The 15,010-nt window shown below is 41.9% G+C and overlaps 1 long non-coding RNA gene across 1 annotated transcript in view; it reads left to right on the top strand.

The window, feature by feature from the left end:
- Gm42201 overlaps positions 1–15,010 on the top strand; it is an 88,777-nt gene that overhangs the window by 66,326 nt on the left and 7,441 nt on the right. The window lies entirely within an intron of this gene.

The raw sequence follows: 15,010 nt of genomic DNA, 5'->3' as shown, positions 1-15,010 counted from the left end.
GATGAAATGTGACTTTTTCTGCTTCACGATTAACAGGCTGGCCACACATTTCTACTGCCATGTCTTTTCAGTCATGGTGGACTGTGTCTTCTCTGGAACTGTAACCCAAAATAAACGTCTTTCTCCTCTAAGTTGCTTTTGCTTATGTTCAGGAGCACGAAAGCAAACAGCACACTGATAGTCAAGGTTAAACCACAACACCCTTCCATACCTCTCTTCCTAATTGGCACTTGCTGAGTTTCGTTCAGTTTGTTGGCATTATGGGTCTAGATTTGGCTTGAGTTGAAACTGAATGGTCCCCACATGAGAAAGGTCCCCACATGAGGAGAGAGTAGTGGGAGTGGGAGAGCTGATCTTTCCCAAATGGTAATCCCTAACCACATAGTGTAATGAGAATTCTGGAATTTTGGTTTCTTTAAAACAAATAAACAAACACATAAATAGTATAAGAATATGCTTTTGTTTTGATCCCAGGTTGGGGATATGGGGCTGCTTTGGACTGACTGAAGCAGGCGACTATGATTTGTCTTGTGCTCTCGCAGAATTGTTGTCTTGCCAGCTTCAGATAGTTTCTATGATTGTGTGACATTTGGAATTCAGGGAACTAGAGGGTATATAAATGCTAGGGCCCTGAGAGGCACAGTGGGTGGTTGTTAGTCACTTAGGGAGGTTGGTTGTGGTTTGTTTGTAGCCATGCTTGAAGACAAAATAAAAGGAAAGAAATTAGATTCAGGGATATTCCCTTCTCCTCCCACCCCCTCTTATCTTTTTTCTCTTATCTAATGTTAGGAGGTGAAACTGTAGGGATAAGGCATGGGATAAAGTTGAACCCACAAAGTAGCAAAGACTAACTACAACATAGATATTTTAATTTAAAACACAAAATTAAATAACATTTCACACTCAATTCTCAGTTTGGCCACTTACATTTCAAGATCTCAGTAGCTACATGTGATTAGCAAACACTCACTCTGGATAGCTCAAAGAGTGGCACTCACACTGGATAGCTCAAACAGTGGCACTCACACTGGATAGCTCAAACAGTGGTGCTCACACTGGATAGCTCAAACAGTGGCACTCAAACTGGATAGCTCAAACAGTGGTGCTCACACTGGATAGCTCAAACAGTGGTGCTCACACTGGATAGCTCAAACAGTGGCACTCACACTGGATAGCTCAAACAGTGGTGCTCACACTGGATAGCTCAAACAGTGGTGCTCACACTGGATAGCTCAAACAGTGGCGCTCACACTGGATAGCTCAAACAGTGGCGCTCACACTGGATAGCTCAAACAGTGGCACTCACACTGGATAGCTCAAACAGTGGTGCTCACACTGGATAGCTCAAACAGTGGTGCTCACACTGGATAGCTCAAACAGTGGTACTCACACTGGATAGTTCAAACAGTGGCACTCACACTGGATAGTTCAAACAGTGGCACTCACACTGGATAGCTCAAACAGTGGTGCTCACACTGGATAGCTCAAACAGTGGCGCTCACACTGGATAGCTCAAACAGTGGCACTCACACTGGATAGCTCAAACAGTGGTGCTCACACTGGATAGCTCAAACAGTGGTGCTCACACTGGATAGCTCAAACAGTGGTGCTCACACTGGATAGCTCAAACAGTGGTACTCACACTGGATAGTTCAAACAGTGGCACTCACACTGGATAGCTCAAACAGTGGTGCTCACACTGGATAGCTCAAACAGTGGTGCTCACACTGGATAGCTCAAACAGTGGCACTCACACTGGATAGCTCAAACAGTGGTGCTCACACTGGATAGCTCAAACAGTGGTGCTCACACTGGATAGCTCAAACAGTGGCACTCACACTGGAGAGCTCAAACAGTGGTGCTCACACTGGATAGTTCAAACAGTGGCACTCACACTGGATAGCTCAAACAGTGGCGCTCACACTGGATAGATCAAACAGTGGTGCTCACACTGGAGAGCTCAAACAGTGGTGCTCACACTGGATAGCTCAAACAGTGGTGCTCACACTGGATAGCTCAGTGGTGCTCACACTGGATAGCTCAGACAGTGGTGCTCACACTGGATAGCTCAGACAGTGGTGCTCACACTGGATAGCTCAAACAGTGGTGCTCACACTGGATAGCTCAAACAGTGGTGCTCACACTGGATAGCTCAGACAGTGGTGCTCACACTGGATAGCTCAGACAGTGGTGCTCACACTGGATAGCTCAAACAGTGGTGCCCACCTTGGACAGTTCAGCTGCCCTGGATTCGCTTCTGATTCTCTCTGATTCCTTTGTTTGGGCATAGGGTATTTATTCCTAGGCATGATAAATTGATCAAAAACTTGCTTTTCCAGAAGTTGTCAAGACTCTGATCTCAGGACTAATCTGTCTTATAGTGGTTTGTTGGTACACTTTTATTATTTTATTATGTTTTTAAACCTTTTCCTCCCTTCCAACCCTTATTCCACTCTAATCCCTTCTAACCCCTCAACACTAGGTAGGAGAGAAAGAAGGTTAGAGTGGAAAGGGGTGAAGGTAGATCTTGTTAGGCCACTTCCTGGTGATTAGGGTCGTTGGGTTCTTTGGGGGGAAGTCCAATCTTCATAAACAGGATATCTCCAACTTCTTTTCTCTTTGCTCAGTTTGCTCATGAGCACTTGACAAACCACAACAGCAGCAGCCAGGAGCAGCAGAAGGTAGTGGCAGCCTTCTTCTTCAGAGCTCCCCTGGCCCCTCTTGGGGCTCTGGCATTTATTCCATCTCTAAGTCCCAGAATTAAACTATATGCAGCTGGCAAAAATCATGCCCGTCCTACAGCATGAGCTAGCCATAGTTAATGGCTGTAGACAAACTGAAGCAGTTCCATACCCTACACCTGGGATTAAAACAAAATCTTATTTGCATAACATAATTGGGTTTTAAAGGAAACCAAAAATTTCACTACAATGGTCCTTGGGTAGAGCTCATCACAATTACCTTTTTGTTACAGAATAAAACTCTTCATTACTCTTAACTCATGTCCATAGCTGAAGCCACAAAGGCATACAGAAAGAATCTGGGAGGCAAGGGCAGCTGTTGTAGGTGTTTCCTGCTTCCTTTTATCTGTTCTGCTTTCTTCTTGAGGGTCAGTCTCCTCTCACAGACCAGATAATGCTAGATCTGCTCTCAGGGACATATCCCACGTTTTTGATCAGCATAGATGTAGCATATTTTCCGTGTAGGATAGAATAACAACATGCCTGTATTAGGAAAGCTGTCTCAGTCTCAGCCAGATATGTTAGGCTGGGAAAGTGCCCCATCCCTTTCCAGGCTCTGCTCCTTCTGCTGTAGGTAGGAGGCTACAATGTATTTATTACTATATTGCTGTATTTATGTATATCCAGCACTTAGTACAGAAACCACACAGTAATAGTTTCCCTTCACTGTTCTTCCTCTGTAAAAGATTTTAATTATTGACAAGCCACCAAACTAGAGGGTTTAAAGGTGTGTCATACTGTGTAGGAGAGACAGAGCCTCTCAAGACACGTCCCGCAGGTGGATGCTGACATTGCCCGCTGTTCAGGTTGATCCAGAAGGCAGCACAAAATCCTGAAGCCCTGCTGATCCCTTGTGTTCCTCCTCCCATAGCTGGGGTGTTGATGGATTGTAATTTCACCATTCCCTGGGGCTATTTATCATGTACAGAAGTTTTGCTTTGTAAATAAAGAATGACTTCTGGAAGTTTGGAGAAAAGGCTACGTGGCAGTTCATTATTCTGGTGGCCAAGGTGAAGGCAAGAGGTGGGTCTGACCTGGAACAGATTGGATTTGCTGGGTGTGGCTCTGCACCTTTTACCCTAGGAGAAATCCATCAACTTCTCAGCCCAGATCAGCCGGTTGCCTCTGCAGTAGGGGAAGCTAGGGATGTTAAAACAGGCAAAGACTGACTATCTAATGCCCCTCCTTGACACCAGAGGGACAAGATTACTTTTTATCTTCCCTTTTTGCAGCACTAGGAACCACATTCAGGGATTAGATTAATCCATGCTAGGAAAGTGCTCTACCCCTGAATTATATCTCCAGCCCCACTTTTAAGTTATATAGTTCTTGATTAATTACCAACAAGCAAAAGGAAAGTCAAGAAGAAAGATCACTGTGTTTCTGATCCTGGCATTTACAGAGAAACTTGTGCATGAGTATGTGTGTGTGTGTTAGGGTTTCTATTGCTATGATAAAACACTATGACCAAAAGCAACTTTATTTGAGCGTACACTTCCAGGTAACAGTTTATTACTAAGGGAACCAGGACAGGAACGTGGAGGCAGAAACTGAAGCAGCATCCATGGTTTGATCCTCAGCCTGATTTTTAAGGGCTGTGACCTTCCACATCAGTCACTAAGAAAATGCCCTATGGGTTGCTTATAGGCCAATTTCTTGACCATGGCTCTCTCTTCCCAGATGATTCTGGTTTGTGTCAAGTTGACAAATATGTAACTATTCCTAGTGTGTGGATGCACGTGCTTGTGGTGGCCAGAAGTCAACTAGGGGTGTCTGTCAAGTGGTTTTTTAAGTCAGGGTCACTCGCTAGGAATTCATCAGTTCAGCTAGCTACCTAGACAGAGGGCCTCTGGGATTTGCCTGTCTCTGCCTCCCAAGTTTGGGATTACAAGTGTATGCTACTGTCCCTTGTTCTGGGAATCCAGCTTAGGTTTTCATGCTTCTACTAGAAGTACTTTATCCAATGAACTAGCCCTCCAATTCAAAGCCTATCTTTTCTACTAACATAAAAAACAACATTTATTTCTGAAACTTCTTTGTTGCTGTTCGTCAGTGATGCCCCAAGTTACAAGAGAAGAGGAATTGTGCTAGAAATAAAAGTTTTTCACATGACACCAAAACCTCAAAAATTCTCCCCAAATACAGTTGCATACGATTTGTCCTGCCAGATAATTGCTTTAGCTGCATTTTTTTCATATTGTATTTTAAGTTTGAAAAGCAGATATGTAGCCGATCGAAAGCGATTTGTGTGCTACTGTTTGATCTGTGTTTCTACGTGATAGCAATTTACTCCACCATTCAAGGAGGTTTAAGCTGAAGCCTTCAGAGACCTCAGTAGCCATAATAACCAGGGTAGACTTACCTCCTGACGGTTGTGAGAATCAGTAGTGTGACGGCATGTTATTTTGGTAAATTGCAATTATTTAATCCATTGCTTCTGTAACTTACTGACGTGGAGTCTTTTTTTCTGTCCCTATTTTTCTTTCCTTCTGTTTGCCCTTTTATATTTTCTCTTCTTTCATTTCCCCCTCCTTCTTATCTCTTTTCCTTCAGGATCCTCTAGTTTTCTCCCTTTTATGTAATTTATGGCTAATAGAATAAATTTCACAGTATTTACTGAATGCCTATGGTTGTTCCATATCTGGCTTTAGCTACTAAGAAGACAGCGAATAGAAAATACAGGAATCTCTGTCCTTATGGACCTTCGATTCTTTGTGTGTGCATGGGATGTATGCACATGGATATGTTTATGTGTGTGTGCACATGTATGTGTGTGAACCAGCATGTGAATATAGAGGCAAATGTCACATGTTTGTAGTCTCTGTCCACCTTAGTTCTTGAGACAGGGTCTCTCACTGAACCCAGAGCTTACCAGTTCAGCTAAATGGGTTGGCCATTGAGCCTCTAGTGTCCTTCTGTCCCTACTTTCCTGGGGCTGGAATTGCATGCTGTGTGGCTTTGGTATGGGTGCTGGAGATCCTTGTGTTTATGTGGCAAGAACTGTACAGGTGAAGTGTCCCCTGAGCGCCCTGGGGCTCAGATTCTTGAAAGAAATTTCTAGCTCTGCTGGGGTTCTCTTGCTGCATTGAGGAAGATTTCCCATGTGCCCTATGGGTGAATCTAGTCTCTTTTGTTTCTCTGAACACATTCAAATGCTACTTCCCTTCATTGATGGATTCCAGGCAGCTCATTGCTTAAGTTGAGGAAAACTCAACCTGGAGATGACAGATCTAGAGAAGTGCCTTCAGTGTCTGCACTTTTAAATTTCTCATCTCACTGGAAACTGTCTGAAAAGACCCTCATGGTTAAGCCAGGAAAGGAATAAAACTAATATTGCTCTCTTTCTCTGACTCTCTGCTTTCTGTCTTTCTGTGTGTGTCTGTTTCTGTCTGTCTGTCTATCTTTCTGTCCTCTGACCTTGTCTCTGTCTCTCTCTGTATCTCTCTGTTGCTCTCTGCCCTCTCTCTGTCTCTGTATGTGTCTCTCTTTCTCCTCTCTCTGTCTCTCTGTGTGCATGTATGTCTCTCTGTCTGTCTCTGTCTCTCTGACTGTCTGTCACTCTCTGTTTTCTGTCTCTTGTCTCTGTCTCTCTCTCTGTCTCTGTCTGTCTGTCTGACTCTCTGACCTTGATGGATCGTTCACATCATCATTTCTGGAGTGGTGTTCATGAGAATGCCACCAGCCATCACTAATTCATACTGTTCACATAGGTCCTGAAATTCACATCCCTCTGCTGTAGGGAACAGCAGACCCTGTATGCTCCGCATCCTGAGCACAGCCATTCTGCATCCTAAGCACAGATTTTGGACCTTATGCTAACAAACCAGGTGTCTAGACTCAAACCACAAGCAATGAAGAACACGGTCAGTGGGATCTACTCTACATGTATCTAACGTTTTTGTGAAGGGAAAGTCAACACCAGTAAAGTAAAGCAAAGTAATGTGCTTGCAGTGATTAGCTTTGTTCCATCTATTTTCAATGCCTCCCCTATGTCTTTCTTTGTCATAGTTTGCTGAACAGAGCTTTAAACTGAGAATAAACTTAGCTAAGAATACAATTGATGATACCATGTGGGGCCCACCTACTGGCTGTGGGTGTTTTAGCTTCTCGTTAAGTTTTCCTCTTTCCTAATGATAGAGACAAGCTATTCTCTGAATGAGGTAGACTCAGTGTCTGCCATTGCATCTATGTAGGTATTCTCAAGTGTAGTTATCCTTCCTTATTTCTCCTTCTGTAAGACTTGTCTTTGTAGACGCTGTATACAGGATAGGTTTGTGTCAAGTTGACACAAGATAAAGTTGTCTGAGAAGGGCCTCAGTTAAGAAAATGCCTCCATAAGATCAGGCTGTAAGCAAGCTTGTAGGGCATCTTATTAATTGCTGGTAGATGGGACAGGGCCCAGTCCATTGTAGATGATGCTATCTCTGGTTGTGGTCCTGGGTTCTGTAAGAAAGCAGACTGAACAAGCCGTGTGGAACAAGCCAGTAAGCAGCAGCCCTCCATGGCCTCTGCACCAGCTCCTGCCTCCAGGTTCCTGCCCTGCATGAATTCCTGTCCTGATTTCCTTCTATGATAAATGGTGATACGGAAGTATGAGCCAAATAAACCCTGTCCTCACTAATGTGTTTTGTGGTAATAGTGTTTCATTGCAACAATAAAAAGCTAACTAAGACAACTAGTCATAGGAGCCTGGGTTTGGTGGTGGTACACTGGAGATGTAGCTTCTGAGTTGGAAGTGGTAGTAGTATTTATTTACTACTAATATTTGTTTAAGAAAAGCCTTTGTTTCATTTCTTCCTTTTCCAAAATTTTATTCTTAAGTTTTAATTAGGATTTCTTGAATATTGCTATAAACATATGTAAGTGAATATTACCACAGTATTTTCATAATATAAAATGAGCTGTTTTATGCAGTGTTCAGGGTGATGTGCTTGGAAATCAGAATTACATATATAATAATATGACGATAATCATGATAGATGCCACCCATGGACTAATTTCTGTTAACTTTGTGTGTATGTGTCCACATTCTAGTGTGCACACCATGGTTTTCATGTGGAAGTCAGAGGACAGCCTCCTGGAGCCAGTTTTCTCCTTCCTACATGTGTTTGAACTCTCAACTCTGGCAGGATTGGCAATAGACACCTTCACTCGCTAAGCACCCTGCTGCCACCACACTTGCTTTATCAAGCATCTTGTGTAATTTATGTATGCCTCTTCTACGAGCTCTGAGTTCTCCCAGTGTCCTGCTCACACATGTTGTGTAGCAAGTGCTAATGGAACAGGTCTGTGTGCATGGTTCAGGAACCACTCCTTCCATTTAAACCTGAAGCTTCTTTTGGGTTGATGAATGAGTTCAAGGAGATGGCTTGTCCCTGGCTTCAGACAGTGTTTTTGTGAAGACCATGGGAAGATATCAGAAGACAGATAAAGAAAGGCTTAAATCAAAAGAGGAGACATGGAGTTAAACAAAGTGAAGAGCCTGACTGGGAGGAAGAGATGGAATGGGCCCTTTGAGAAGCTGTTCTGTCTCTATTGCTACAGATGTTTATATCAACAACCAGTAATATGTGCTGCAGATGTTTTCTCGCCCCATGGAGGTGGAGGTGGAGGGGAATGCAGGAAGGTTCCGATTTAACAGCAGGGCAGGAGTGCGCTGGCAGAGGAAAGGAACAGTATAGCTGTGGCCGAGGCTGGAGAGGGAGACAAACCTCATGTGGATTTTAGGGTCAATTTAGACTTTTCTCCTATGGTTTTTTTGTTTAATAGTTCAGTGAACAGAGAATTTTGATATCTGCTTTTCTGATAGAGCCAATTCCACTTTAAGTTTTTCCTAGGTGGTATGTATATATGTGCATGCGTGTGTGTGTCAAGATAGATAGATAGATAGATAGATAGATAGAGAGAGAGAGAGAGAGAGAGAGATAGAGATGTGTGAGGACATTGTCTTGTTTTGTAGCTAAGGCTGGCTGGAAATTCACCATATTCCTGCCTCAGGTTTCTGAGTGATGGGATTATAGGAATATAGCACTTAAATAGACTTACAAATTTCGAAGGGACGAAAAAGTCCATGACTATAGAAGTTGACTGATAACATTTAGGAATGAGATACAATGTATCAAATGGGCATTGGTGATAGTGAGGAAAAATAACAAAAGAGCTTTCCATATTCATAATAGACCTTAAAAGTCAGAGAACAGTTGGTAAAGTGTTGAACACGTAAACATTTGGTCCTGAGTTCAGATCCATCACTAGCCAGCCCAAACCATTGGTGAACTCCAGCCTCAGTGAAAACCATTGTCTCATGCTGGACATGGCGGTATGCATCTCTAATCCCAGCACTGAGCAGGCAGAGGCAGATGGATCTCTTTAAATTTGAGGTCAGCCTGGTCTACAAAGCAAGTTCCAGACTAGTCAGTGCTGTTACACAGAGAAACCCTGTCTCAAAAAACTAAGAGAACAAAACCAAAACTACTGTCTCCACAAATAAGGTAGAAAGCAACCAAGGAAGACAACCTGTATCAACCCCTGGCTTCCTTCTGTACATGCATCTGCCTGTGTATACATGAACACGATGACCACATACATGATCATAATACAAACAAGCAAGTTCATTACAATGCATTAGTTGGCCCAACGACCTGAGTTCAGTCCCAGGCATTCACATGGAAGAAGGAGAGAACTGATTCCCCCAGGGTGTCTTCTGACACTCACACATATGGCGTGTCACATGTGCCCTCACACATGAACATACACACAAATAAGTAAATGTATTAGAGAACATGGTAAGAAAAAAAAAAAAAAGGAAATCACCTAAAAGTGACTCCAAACAATTCTGTGTTTAAGTTTTTCTTTTATTTGTATTTATAGTTATTTTCAAATAGCATTTAAAATGTTAAAATCCTCAGTGAATGTTTCCAGACAAACATGTACATTTAGATGATTGTAGATATATCTTTCTGTCAAGATACATTGCTCTGGATGACTAAGATGCAGTGATATTCACGAGTGGTTACATTTATAATTTAGTCTACTTTTGAAGATAGGAACTCATGAAACGAACATCATTTTAACTTTTCAGCTGGCTGGTGTTAATTATTTTGTTAGAACAAGTAGCAGGCCAGTTGTGGGCTTAAAGGCTCTTTATACTTTCTGAGGGATTTTTATATATACGTTCAAAAGACATTCTGAATATTTGTGACCACTTTTATCACTATAAAGAGCAAATGAGTTACTAGTACTCCAGACTCCAAGATAGTTTTGATACATTTAAAAATATTTCTAAACTTAGTAGTAAAACTGGTGTCTCACTCTTAAAATGACATTCCATTTCTATTGAGAAGGTGCATGTTATCATGTCTTTTCTGATTGCTTGAACTCTTTATAATGTTTGGGCAAATTGTCTACTTATTACTTTTGGTATTTTTTTCTGTTTGGGTGATTTTGTTGAGTTGGGATGTTAACTTTGAATCTATCTATCTATCTATCTATCTATCTATCTATCTATCTATCTATCTATCTATCTATCTTTAAAATTTAAAACAATCCATGTCTTAGTAAGGGTTGTATTGCTATGATAAAACATTATGACCAAAAGAAACTTGAGAGGATGACAGTTTTGATTTCAGGTCATAGTTTCTCATCACAGTCCCTCATTGAAGGAAGTCAGAGCAGGAACTCAAGCAAGGCAGGAACCTGGAGTCAGGCACTGAAGCAGAGGCTATGAAGGAGTGCTGCTTACTGGGTCCTCATGGCTTGCTCAGCCTGCCTGGGGGGTGGCACAACCCATAGTGAGCTGGGCCATTCTTCATAAAACAATGATCAATCAAGGAATGAACTACAGGCTTGGCCACAGTTCAATCTGGTGGGAGCATTTTCTAAATCGAGATTCTCTCTTCCTAGGCGACTCTAGTTATCCTATCAAGTTGATAAACAACTAACCAGGACAACTTGTTTATCCAATATTTAAAGGATTTTTGTTAGGAATATTTCCCAGTCTAACATTTTGTAGTGAATTTCAATTTTCATTCTGTTTCAGATTTTTTGTTTGCTTTATAATAAGTCTTTCCCAACTCCAATTAGAAAACTTAATTTTCTTCATACATTTTATGGTTTTTGTGAAAATAATCATACAAATTGACTCATACTTAAGCGTTGGAGTGGAGCTTTACCTATCTTGTGTGTGTGTTGTTTGAATGTGTGTTTGCATATGCATGGGGCACACATTATGTGTGGTGCAGAGGCTACAGGACAGTCTCAGGTGTCATTCTTAGGAACACTGTTCATTTCCTTTGAGACAGGGGTTCTCTCTCATTAGCCTGAGGCTCACAGCTAGTCTAGGCTCTCTGGCCAGTGAGCATGAGGGATCCTCCTGTCTTAGAGTCCTTGGCACTGGAATTACAAACATGTACTGGCACATCTGAATTTTGTCTGAGTACTGGAGAACAAACGCAGGTCCTGGCCCCAACCACATTATCCTTGATAGAGTTGTCAGCTAGCTATAGTAATAGCATTTGTGATAGCTGATTGTTTTTCCCTTCCAGATGAAAGCCTGTCTCTGATCCAGCTATGCTTTGTTAGGGTTGTAGTAGTAGCACTTGGGATACAGACTCAGGAGAACCAGGAGTTCAAGGTCATCCTCAGCTACCTATGGAGTTCAAGGTCATCCTCAGCTACCTATGGAGTTCAAGGTCAGCAGGAGCTATATTAGATCTCATTTCAAAAAGCCAAATATGGATCCAAGCTAAAATGAAACCAAATTGGAAATCTCATTGTATTAGTCAAGGTTCTCTAGAGACCAGAACTGATAGAGTGAATATATATTCATATTATGCATGATTATGGATATAGTAGAATGAATATATAATATGAATGTATTATATATTTAAAAAGGGAATTTATTAGAACGGCTTACATGCTGTGGTCCAGCTAGTCCAAAAGTCCCTGTCTGCAAAGGATGGTCCAAGAGTTCAGTAGTTTAGTTCACGAGGCTGGATACCCTAGGTGGACATTTGTTCTGTAGTTCCATTTGTCTTCTTTCATTTCTGAGCAATTGCTGTTGTACTCTTATCCTGGTTAGAGTAGTTCCCTGAATTATTTTTCTTTTGAAATATCTCTTGAAGACATTTTAAGTTTATTGTCTCATGCGTTCAGAAGTCTAGAACTGTTTTGTCAAGCTCCCTTCAAATCGTTTTGAAAATTTGAAGAGCGGGCTGGTGAGATGGCTCAGTGGGTAAGAGCACCCGACTGCTCTTCCGAAGGTTCAGAGTTCAAATCCCAGCAACCACATGGTGGCTCACAACCATCCGTAATGAGATCTGACTCCCTCTTCTGGAGTGTCTGAAGACAGCTACAATGTACTTACATATAATAAATAAATTTAAAAAAAAAAAAAAAAAGAAAATTTGAAGAGCATCTCATTAGCTATATAAATTTATTCAGACTTTTTGTACAAAACCAAATATTTTTATTAGAAGAATGTGCTGTTTCTGTAGTTGATAAGCTCTTGGATGCCTTTGGTTATGCTTTATAGCTTTGGTCATAAAGGGTCTATGTTTTTCAATTTTCTATTTTGCTAGCAAGAAAGGGGTTTTATAATTTGTAACTAGATACTCTTGGCATAAGTGGAAATAATAGATTTTTTTGTTAGCTAGAGTAGTGGCTGGATCCTTTCCATGCTTATTTATCAAGCCAGTTTATAAAAGGTCAGACGTCTTAGAGGAAACGTACAAACAGTGACCCTAGAGCCCAAGGAAGAGGTCACAAAGTGACCACCTAACAGGCTTTACAGGTTGCGACCCTCAGTCTTACAGTCACGGAAGCTAGGCTTTCCCCATGGATACTAACACACACTAGCGGAACAATGGGGCAGCCAGAAATACTTTAAATGGCTCTTAGGCTCATCCTCTGCTGTATCTAAGAATGGTTTGTAGCTCATTCTAAGATGTTCTCATTCTTTGTTTTGAGGTAGCTGGGAGTTGAAATCAGCAATGAAATCTTTGCTGCAGGAGCAGGCAGCTCAATTGTTTTGGAGTTCATCAATTATATTTGATATGTAGTAGAATTTGACGAATTTTCTCAAGTTCAATGCCAAGAACAACCCCTGCCCCAAGTCCAGAGCTTCAAAATCCTGCCTGAGCCATTTTCTTCTCTGGATGTGCTTTACCCAACTCCCTAAGGTTGGCTTCTTCACACGGCATCTTTCCGAGGGGCGTGGACTTGACTTTGTCTTTTTTTTTTTCTTCAGTTCTAAGGCTTAGTACATATAGGCAAGTAGCTTACCCTTGGCTACATCTCTAGTTCTTGTTTTTTTCCTTTCTTTTTTTTTTCCATTTTTTATTAGGTATTTAGCTCATTTACATTTCCAATGCTATACCAAAAGTCCCCCATATCCACCCACCCCCACTCCCCTGCCCACCCACTCCCCCTTTTTGGCCCTGGTGTTCCCCTGTACTGGGGCATATAAAGTTTGCGTGTCCAATGGGCCTCTCTTTCCAGTGATGGCCGACTAGGTCATCTTTTGATACATATGCAGCTAGAGTCAAGAGCTCCGGGGTACTGGTTAGTTCATAATGTTGTTCCACCTATAGGGTTGCAGATCCCTTTAGCTCCTTGGCTACTTTCTCTAGCTCCTCCATTGGGAGCCCTATGATCCATCCATTAGCTGACTGTGAGCATCCACTTCTGTGTTTGCTAGGCCCCAGCATAGTCTCACAAGAGACAGCTACATCTGGGTCCTTTCTATAAAATCTTTCTAGTGTATGCAATGGTGTCAGCGTTTGGATGCTGATTATGGGGTGGATCCCTGGATATGGCAGTCTCTACATGGACCATCCTTTCATCTCAGCTCCAAACTTTGTCTCTGTAACTCCTTCCATGGGTGTTTTGTTCCCAAATCTAAGGAGGGGCATAGTGTCCACACTTCAGTCTTCATTCTTCTTGAGTTTCATGAGTTTAGCAAATTGTACCTTATATCTTGGGAATCCTAGGTTTGGGGCTAATATCCACTTATCAGTGAGTACATATTGTGTGAGTTTCTTTGTGAATGTGTTACCTCACTCAGGATGATGCCCTCCAGGTCCATCCATTTGGCTAGGAATTTCATTAATTCATTCTTTTTAATAGCTGAGTAGTACTCCATTGTGTAGATGTACCACATTTTCTGTATCCATTCCTCTGTTGAGGGGCATCTAGGTTCTTTCCAGCTTCTGGCTATTATAAATAAGGCTGCTATGAACATAGTGGAGCATGTGTCCTTCTTACCAGTTGGGGCATCTTCTGGATATATGCCCAGGAGAGGTATTGCTGGATCCTCCGGTAGTACTATGTCCAATTTTCTGAGGAACCGCCAGACTGATTTCCAGAGTGGTTGTACAAGCCTGCACTCCCACCAACAATGGAGGAGTGTTCCTCTTTCTCCACATCCACGTCAGCATCTGCTGTCACCTGAATTTTTGATCTTAGCCATTCTGACTGGTGTGAGGTGGAATCTCAGGGTTGTTTTGATTTGCATTTCCCTGATGATTAAGGATGTTGAACATTTTTTCAGGTGCTTCTCTGCCAGTCGGTATTCCTCAGGTAAGAATTCTTTGTTCAGTTCTGAGCCCCATTTTTTAATGGGGTTATTTGATTTTCTGAAGTTCACCTTCTTGAGTTCTTTATATATGTTGGATATTAGTCCCCTATCTGATTTAGGATAGGTAAAGATCCTTTCCCAATCTGTTGGTGGTCTTTTTGTCTTATTGACGGTGTCTTTTGCCTTGCAGAAACTTTGGCGTTTCATTAGGTCCCATTTGTCAATTCTCGATCTTACAGCACAAGCCATTGCTGTTCTGTTCAGGAATTTTTCCCCTGTGCCCATATCTTCAAGGCTTTTCCCCACTTTCTCCTCTATAAGTTTGAGTGTCTCTGGTTTTATGTGAAGTTCCTTGATCCACTTAGATTTGACCTTAGTACAAGGAGATAAGTATGGATCGATTCGCATTCTTCTACACGATAACAACCAGTTGTGCCAGCACCAATTGTTGAAAATGCTGTCTTCCTTCCACTGAATGGTTTTAGCTCCCTTGTCGAAGATCAAGTGACCATAGGTGTGTGGGTTCATTTCTGGGTCTTCAATTCTATTCCATTGGTCTACTTGTCTGTTTCTATACCAGTACCATGCAGTTTTTATCACAATTGCTCTGTAGTAAAGCTTTAGGTCTGGCATGGTGATTCCGCCAGAAGTTCTTTTATCCTTGAGAAGACTTTTTGCTATCCTAGGTTTTTTG

This window comes from Mus musculus, chromosome 3 (genome assembly GCF_000001635.26).
Source record: "Mus musculus strain C57BL/6J chromosome 3, GRCm38.p6 C57BL/6J".
Taxonomy (NCBI): Eukaryota; Metazoa; Chordata; class Mammalia; order Rodentia; family Muridae; genus Mus; species Mus musculus.
The sequence above is the reverse complement of the archived record's forward strand: the minus strand, read 5'-3'. Positions and strand labels throughout refer to the sequence as shown.